This window comes from Mesoplodon bidens (assembly GCF_964165515.1).
Source record: "Mesoplodon bidens genome assembly, chromosome: 16".
NCBI lineage: Eukaryota > Metazoa > Chordata > Mammalia > Artiodactyla > Ziphiidae > Mesoplodon > Mesoplodon bidens.
In genome coordinates this window covers 33,132,072-33,140,946 of record NC_138173.1, presented here as the reverse complement: position 1 = coordinate 33,140,946, position 8,875 = coordinate 33,132,072, and the positions used below count along the sequence as shown (strand labels likewise).

General features: G+C 40.3%; 1 pseudogene across 1 annotated transcript; it reads right to left on the bottom strand.

Moving 5' to 3' along the window:
• Positions 1 to 1,797: 1,797 nt before the first annotated feature.
• Positions 1,798 to 3,024, bottom strand: LOC308630158 (lysine-rich coiled-coil protein 1-like; annotated as a pseudogene). The gene has a single exon. The product of its transcript is annotated as a lysine-rich coiled-coil protein 1-like (transcript).
• Positions 3,025 to 8,875: the final 5,851 nt, after the last annotated feature.

Sequence of the window (8,875 nt, the reverse complement as noted above, 5' to 3'; positions counted from 1 at the left end):
CAATGCAAGATATATCAGTTCCAGGAATGAGATCTGGCTACCTTATAAAAGATGGACCAGGGTCCCAAGAATACCATCAGTGTGGAGGGTAACCCCAGCATCCTTGGCAGAACTAGCAAAATGATCCCTAACTAGACTGGTTTCTATAATGCTTACTTCTGAGATCCATATTTTGGGAAATAAAGAGGAGTTTCCATTGAAAGGGGGAGATAATCACTCAGATTTCACTTCTGAATCCACTTTGGAGGCCCACCCTCTTAACCTCCAATAGGGTCCAATACCTTGGGTCAATCTATGCATGTGGTACTGTCAATCAAATGTGGTTCAAGGGCTTCCCTGGTGGCGCAGTGGTTGGGGGTCCGCCTGACGATGTGGGGGGCGCGGATTCGTGACCCGGTCCGGGAGGATCCCGTGTGCAGCAGAGCGGCTGGGCCTGTGAGCCATGGCCGCTGAGCCTGCGTGTCTGGAGCCTGTGCTCCGCGGCGGGAGGGGCCAGAGCAGAGAGGATCACGTACCGCAAAAAAAAAAAAAAAAAAAAAAAATGTGGTTCAAAGAACACTCTAAATTATAAACAATGTGCCACAACGGTGAATTTCCAGAAACCCCAGTGAGTGACGTAACAGCCTGCCCTATGGTCCTCCTAGGGGATGAAGTTCTTTTAACATCTGGAAGTGTGTACTAAAGGGCCTAACAATAATCCTAGTAGCTACTAGCAGCAACTTCAGGTAACAATTAGGCACTGGTTTATTTATCATGCTGTGGCAGAGGCAGTAACACTCATCCAATATTCTGTTTGCTCCCAACACTTCCTAACCTCTTTGCATCTTGATGAAGATATATGACTGCTTCTGGCCAAAGACATGAGTGGAGAAAAGCCTGTGCATGATTCTCAAGTCTCTCTCTTCCCCTGCCATGATGTCTGAGTGCAGAGCTCCAAATGTTGCTGCTACAAGACTTCAGAGCCTACATCAATCCAGATGCAGAGCCCACTGTCAACCACAATAATATGTTTCAGGAGCAAGAAATAAACTTTTGTATGTTAAACCACTGATATTTGGAGGTTGTTTATTACTGACAATGCAATTTAGCCTAGTCTGGCTAATACATATTATTCAAATATAGGGTTGTTTTTTTTTTCCAGTTATCCTTAAATAATACTTCAACAGACATTTATTATCTACTATGTGCCAAGCACTCTACTGAATATTTAGGATATAACAGTTAACATTTTTTGGTAGAAATTAGAACTTTATTATATTATAAACATTTCCAGAATATAAACTGATTTTGTATCAAGACTTCTTGAAACATTTAAACTGTATGTAACTTAAGCTTTTTATAGTGTATGTCATTTCCCACTTTCCAATCTAGAAAATATACTGCAAGTTAGATCTAACGAAGGAAAAAAAATCAATCTAAACTGCTTCACAGAGAAAGCTAATGAATATAAAAACACCCACCCCAAACTAAAACCCAATCAAGAAATAGATTCTGTAAAGCCTATTAATCCTCCAATTTAAAATAAATGACCTCCCAAGGGAAAAATACTTCCACCATCATAGCAATTTGATGAATAAAGCAGAGCCACCCTCATTAAGAGAAGTTACATTATGTATAAGAAAAATGTAGTAATGATTTTAGAAGAGAGGAAAAGTAATTTCCATGTTGGAGAGAAAGTACACTAAATGTTTTCTGTTCACTTAGCCTTTGTACCTGTTCACATGAAAAGAGCGATGTGAACATGGACATCGTAAAACCAAGCTCCTCAACTATTTTTTCCAGTTTAACCTCAGGAGAACCAATACAAGAGCTTCAAAATCCAAGGATAGACTAGTCCCAAAGCATCTCCTCTTCTGTCCTTTCTTTCCCTTGTTCCTTTATCTCTTTTCTACGCTGATGTTCCTCTTTCTTAGAGGCTACATCTCGGCTTTTTTTATCCTTTCGGTTCTTAAGCTTTTCTGTACTGACTCTGTTTCCACCTCTGTTTTGTTTCTTTGGATGCTCTTGTGTTTGTCTAAATCTATTTCCTCATAAGCTTTCTTCCTCTTATGCTTGGGCCGCTCCTCTTCTGGTTTATCTCAGCCTTCCTCTGGGTGCATTTTTCTCTTCTGATGTATCTGTTTATAACTAATTTGATGGACACTGGTACTGTTTTCTAAGGAGAGGTGCCTGTAAACTCCAGATTCTACACTGTATGAGCTACAGTTATATTCTTGTTGACTAAAGTTCAGGGCTACTGGTTTTCCTGAGAAACAGTCCCTGGTGAATTGACAATAGCTCAGGGAGTCTCGTCTCAGTCTGCTATCATGAGCTGGTAGCCACTGAGGTAACCACTTCTCCACTGCTTGTGAAATATTGCATGGTCTTCGGTAGGTCTGGACGGGTTCATAAGGGAGTCTTTGATCAAACATTCTACACCTGAGTCTAGAATCAACCTCTTCTTTGTATCCACAGGTTTCCAAATAATCCTCTCTCATCTTTCTGAAACAAGTCTTTGGCTCTAAGCCTCTGGCTTTCTGCACTTTGATATAATCTTCAAGTTCATCTTGAAAAGAGTCAGGTGTCTTCTTTGAATGCTTCATTAGGTAGACAAGGGATTCTCCTTATCAGGTTGAGAACTTGGTGTAGAAATCTGATCATATTCACCCATTAATTGCTTCAGTTTTTTAGCATGAACTTTCCCCAAACAGTGAAACTGTGCAACAACTGAGGAGCTAAAAACCATGATGCAGAGATTAAAAAATCTATTTTCTGTCCAATATTCCACTCCCATTCACCTCATAATGTGAAATCCACTGTGATTCAAATTATGGCACTATTCCTTATAAGCCTTTTACAAAAGGTATCTGTATAAAGTTCAGTCTTTGCTCATTCAACGTGGTATCTTCTCTGAGGCAGGGGCGGCCATCTACAACTACTGTCCCCTTCCCCGCCAACATCACCAGTCGGTGGGTAGGCCGAGGTGGCAGAGGCGGAGAGGCAGGGACAACCGCTGCCACCACCGCTGCCTCCGCTGCCAAGCAAGTGGGGTGGGAGCAGGAGGTGGAGATTGGACTTCCTGAGGGGAAGTCGCTGCCACTACCAGTGGCTGACTGGACAGGACTGCCGCCATAGCGGCGAGGTGGGCTACCCCAGTTAACATTTTTAAAATGTTGTCCTTGTGGAGTTTATATTCTAATCAAGAAAATCACAATCACTATCAATAATCATGACCACTAACTACAAAGAATGTTGAAAAATAAAGGAGATACTGTCATAATATTATTAAGGACATTATTATTTATATGTGAGTTTTTCTTATTCACAAAATTAGAATATGCTTACTTTAGCTGAGTACATATTATATAATTGATTTACCTTTGATTCAATATTTGCTTCAAATTATTTAAAATGTACAGAATTTTCAAAGAAGCATCAACAATTTTAACAATTTTGAAGAAAGGTGAATGAAGAAGCAAGCAGTCTACTGCTTGGCCAAAGGTCACTGTCATGCTAAATATAGTACAGACTGTGCTCACTGAGAGAAGTCAGTCATCATCAGCTTCCAGTCATTATTTGAAAGGCATTTAGAAGGCAAAACCAGATTTCTTCTTTTCATTTGCTAAGATAAAACACTGATCCGGGCTTCCCTGGTGGCGCAGTGGTTGAGAGTCCGCCTGCTGATGCAGGGGACACGGGTTCGTGCCCCGGTCTGGGAAGATCCCACATGCCGCAGAGCGGCTAGGCCCGTGAGCCATGGCCGCTGAGCCTGTGCGTCCGGAGCCTGTGCTCCGCAAGGGGAGAGGCCACAACAGTGAGAGGCCCGCCTACCGCAAAAAAAAAAAAAAAAAAAAAAAACACTGATCCAAGTGTCTCAAATTCAAGTGTCTTTGGTTCCAAGAAAGTAATAAAAGAGTAAAGAAAACCAGATTTTTCGTGTGTCAGCTGCTAAAAATATAACTATTTTTAATTTTATTGAAATATCGTTTAACTATGTCTAATAATGCAAACATGTATTATAGCAGAGATTACATTTTAAATTGTACCTTAAATAAACACATTGGCAGAATCAAGATGGCAGAGTAGGAGGACACAGAGTTCAAGTCTCCTCACAGCTAGGGCTCCTGCTAGATGCTGGTGGGGGACCTCAGACACCTAAGTTGATGGGAGGAATCCTCACTTGACCAGGTAGGATGAGGGAGGGAAGGGGAGGGACAAGGAAAAATAGAGGTGAGATAGGACAAGCACCCCTGAGGGAGCCTGGGGGAGGGGAGAGGTTCCCATGCTTGGAAGGGCTCACTCAAGATGGGGAGATCAGCAGGGATTGGAGGGGGATGCGGTGTCTCCCCTGCCCACTTGGGCCCTGGGAATCCTGCTGGGATCCCAGGCCTTAACGTCCAGATCCCAAGGCCTCCTCCAGCCAGATGATTCCCAGGCCTGAGCCTCCTCCCCCAACCAGGCCTCTTCTAGTTGCATGGGTCCCAGCCCTGAGCCACCCCATGACCAACGCCTCTTCTGGCTGCATGGGTCCCAGGCTTAAGCCCCACCCCCACCAAAGCCTCCTCTGGCTGTGTGGGTCCTGGCAGCCTGAGTACCAACCCTGACAGGGCCACCTCTGGCCACATGGGTCCAGGTGGGTTGAGTGCCGCCCCCCTCCAAGGCCTCCTCTGACTGTGCTGGCCCCTGTGAGTGCACCAATGGAGGCCTGTGCCCCAGCACTGGTCCTCTGGGCCAGCTCCAGGAACAGACGCTGGTGAGAGGAAAACACGCAGAAGTGGGGCTGACACAGTGGGTCCAGAGACCTCTTTAGAGGTCTTGGGGGCCTACTGGGGAGGTGGGAGTAGGATGTAGCTCACCATCAGGGCAAGAACATTGATAGAGGAGGCACTAGGGAATTTTTTATTATTTTATTTTTCATTTCTTATTTTTGAATTTTTTAGTATTTTTATCTTTTATTTTTATTCTTACTTTTTTACTTAATTTAAAGTTTTTTATGTTGTTTATTCTTTTTGCTGTTGTTCTGTTTTGTTTTGTTTAATTGTTATTTTTCTATTTTTTTTTAGTTTTTATCCTTTGTTATTATTATTCTCTTTTCTGTTTGTTGATTTTTTTCTTTTCTTCTCTTTTTTTTTTTTCTTTTGACTCTCCACTCAGCCTGCAGGGTCTTGGTTCTCAGGGCAGTGGACGGGCCTATGCACCTGGGGTGGGAGTACCAAGCCCAAGTGCTAGACTAACAGAGAACTTCAGGTCCCAGAGAATATTAATTGGTGTGAGGTCTCCCAGAAGCCCTCATCTAGGCACCAAGACCTGGCTCCACCCAACTGCCTGCAAACTCCAGGGCTGGATGCCTTAGGGCAAACAACCAGCAAGACAGGAACACAGCCCCACCCATCCAAAAAAAATGAAATGACAAAAAAAAAAATATTAGGAAGGAGCAAGAAAAAACATACAAGACCAAATAAATGAAGAGGAAATAGGCAACCTATCTGAAAAAGAATTCAGAGGAATGATAGTAAAAATGATCCAAAAACTTGGAAATAGAATGGAGCAACAGATCAAGAAAATACAAGAAATGTATAATAAGGACCTAGAAGAACTAAAGAGCAAACAGTGATGCACAACACAATAACTGAAATGAAAAAATACTCTAGAAGGAATCAACAGCAGAATAACTGAGAGAGAAGAACTATAAGTGAACTGGAAGACAGAATAGTGGACATAACTGCTGCGGAGCAGAATAAAGAAAAAAGACGGAAAAGACATGAGGACAGTCTCAGAGACCTCTGGGACAACATTAAAGGCACCAACATTAGAATTATAGGGGTCCCAAAAGAAGAAGAGAAAGAGAAAGGGTCTGAGGAAATATTTGAAGAGATTATAGTCAAAAACTTCCCTAACATGGGAAAGGAAATAGCTGCCCAAGTCCAGGAAATGCAGAGTCCCATACAGGCTAAACCCAAGAAGAAACACACCAAGACACATATTAATCAAACTAACAATAATAAAAATCAAGAAAAAAAAACAGTAAAAGCATCAAGGAAAAAACAACAAATAATATACAAGGGAATCCCCATAAGTTTATCAGCTACTTTTCAGCAGAAACACTGCAGGCCAGAAGGGAGTGACAGGATATATTAAAAGTGATGAAAGGGAAAAACCTACAACCAAGATTACTCTAACCAGCAAGGATCTCATTTGGATTTGACAGAGAAATCAAGAGCGTTACACACAAACAAAGACTAAGAGAATTCAGAACCATAAAACCAGCTTTACTATAAATGCTAAAGGAAATTCTACAGGAAGGAAACACAAGAGAAGGAAAAGACCTAAAAAAACGAACCCAGAACAATAAAGAAAATGGTAATAGGAACATATATATTGATAATTACCTTGAATGTAAATGGATTAAATGCTACAACCAAAAGACATAAATTAGGTAAATGGAAACAAAAAGAAGTCCCATATATATCTGTCTACAAGAGACCAACTTCAGAACTAGGGACACATACAGACTGAAAATGAGGGGATGGAAAAAGATATTCCATGCAAATGGAAATCAAAAGAAAGCTGGAGTAGCAATACTAATTTCAGAGAAACTAGGTTTTAAAATAGACTCTTACAAGAGATAAAGAAGGACACTACCTAATGATTAAGGGATCAATCCAAGAAGAAAACATAACAATTGTAAACATTTTTTAACATCTTTATTGGAGTATAATTGCTTTACAATAGTGTGTTAGTTTCTGCTTTATAACAAACTGAATCAGCTATACATATATGTATATCTCCATATCTCCTCCCTCTTGCATCTCCCTCCCACCCTCCCTATCCCACCAATCTACGTGGTCACAAAGCACCAAGCTGATCTCCCTGTGCTATGTGACTGCTTCCAGTAGCTATTTCTTTTACATTTGGTAGTGTATATAGATACATGACACTCTCTCACTTTGTCCCAGCTTACCCTTCCCCCTTCCCGTGTCCTCAAGTCCATTCTCTACATCTGAGTCTTTATTCCTGTCCTGCCCCTAGGTTCTTCAGAACATTTTCTTTTCTTTTTTTTAGATTCCATATATATGTGTTAGCATACGGTATTTATTTTTCTCTTTTTGACTTACTTTACTCTACATAACAGTCTCTAGGTCCATCCACCTCACTACAAATAAAGCAATTTCATTTTGTTTTATGGCTGAGTAATATTCCATTGTATATATATGCTACATCTTCTTTATCCATTCATTTGTTGATGGACACTTAGGTTGCTTCCATGTCCTGGCTACTGTAAACAGATCTGCAATGAACATTTTGGTACATGACTCTTTTTGAATTACGGTTTCTCAGGGTATATGCCCAGTAGTAGGATTGCTGGTTCGTATGGTACTACTTTTTTAGTTTTTTAAGGAACCTCCATACTGTTCTCCATAGTGGCTGTATGAATTTACGTTCCCACCAACAGTGCAAGAGGGTTCCCTTTTCTCCACACCCTCTCCAGCATTTATTTTTTGTAGATTTTTTGATGATGGCCATTCTGACTGATGTGAGGTGATACCTCATTAGAGTTTTGATTTGCATTTCTCTAAAGATTAGTGATGTTGAACATCCTTTCATGTGTCTGTTGGCAATCTGTATATCTTCTTTGGAGAAATGTCTGTTTAGGTCTTCTGCCCATTATTGTATTGCATGTTTGTTTTTTTGATATTGAGCTGCATGAGCTGCTTGTAAATGGAGATTAATCCTTTGTCAGTTGCTTCATTTGCAAATAATTTCTCCCATTCTGAGGGTTGTCTTATCATCTTGTTTACAGTTTACTTTGCTGTGCAAAAGCTTTTAAGTTTCATTTGATCCAATTTGTTTATTTTTGTTTTTATTTCCACTTCTCTAGGAGGTGGGTCAAAAAGCATCTTACTGTGATTTATGTCATACACTGTTGTGCCTATGTTTTCCTCTAAGAGTTTTATAGTGTTTGGCCTTACATTTTGGTCTTTAACCCATATTGAGTTTACTTGTGTGCATGGTGTTAGGGAGTGTTCTAATTTCATCTTTTACATGTATATGTCCAGTTTTCCCAGCACCACTTATTGAAGAGGCTGTCTTTACCATTGTATATGCTTGCCTCCTTTATCAAAAATAAGGAGACCATATGTGCATGGGTTTACCTCTGGGCTTTCTATCCTGTTCCAGTGATCTAAATTTCTGTTTTTGTGACACTTCCATACTGTCTTGATTGCTGTAGACTTATAGTATAGCCTGAATTCTGGGAACCTAATTCCACGAGCTCTATTTTTCTTTCTCAAGATTGCTTTCGCTGTTTGGGATCTTTTGTTTTTCCAAACAAATTTTGAACTTTTTTGTTCTAGTTCTGTGAAAAATGCCATTGGTAGTTTGATAGGGTTTGCACTGAAACTGTAGATTGCTTTGGGTAGTGTATTCATTCTCACAATGTTGATTCTTCCATTCCAAGAACATGGTATATCTCTCCATCTGTTTGTATCATCTTTAATTTCTTTCATCAGTGTCTTATGCATTTGTGCATACAGATCTTTTGTCTCCTTAGGTGGGTTTATTCCCAGGTATTTTATTCTTTTTGTTACAATGGTAAATGGGAGTGTTTCCTTAATTTCATTTTCAGATTTTTCATCATTACTGTATAAGAATGCAAGGGATTTCTGTGCATTAACTTTGTATCCTACTTCTTTACCAAATTCATTGATTAGCTCTAGTAGTTTTCTGGTAGCATCTATAGGGCTTTCTATGTATCGTAACGTCATCTGCAAACAGTGACAGTTTTACTTCTTCTTTTCTGATTTGGATTCCTTTTATTTCTTTTTCTTCTCTGATTGCTGTGGCTAAAACTTCCAAAACTATTTTGAATAATAGTGGTGAGAGTGGACAGCCTTGT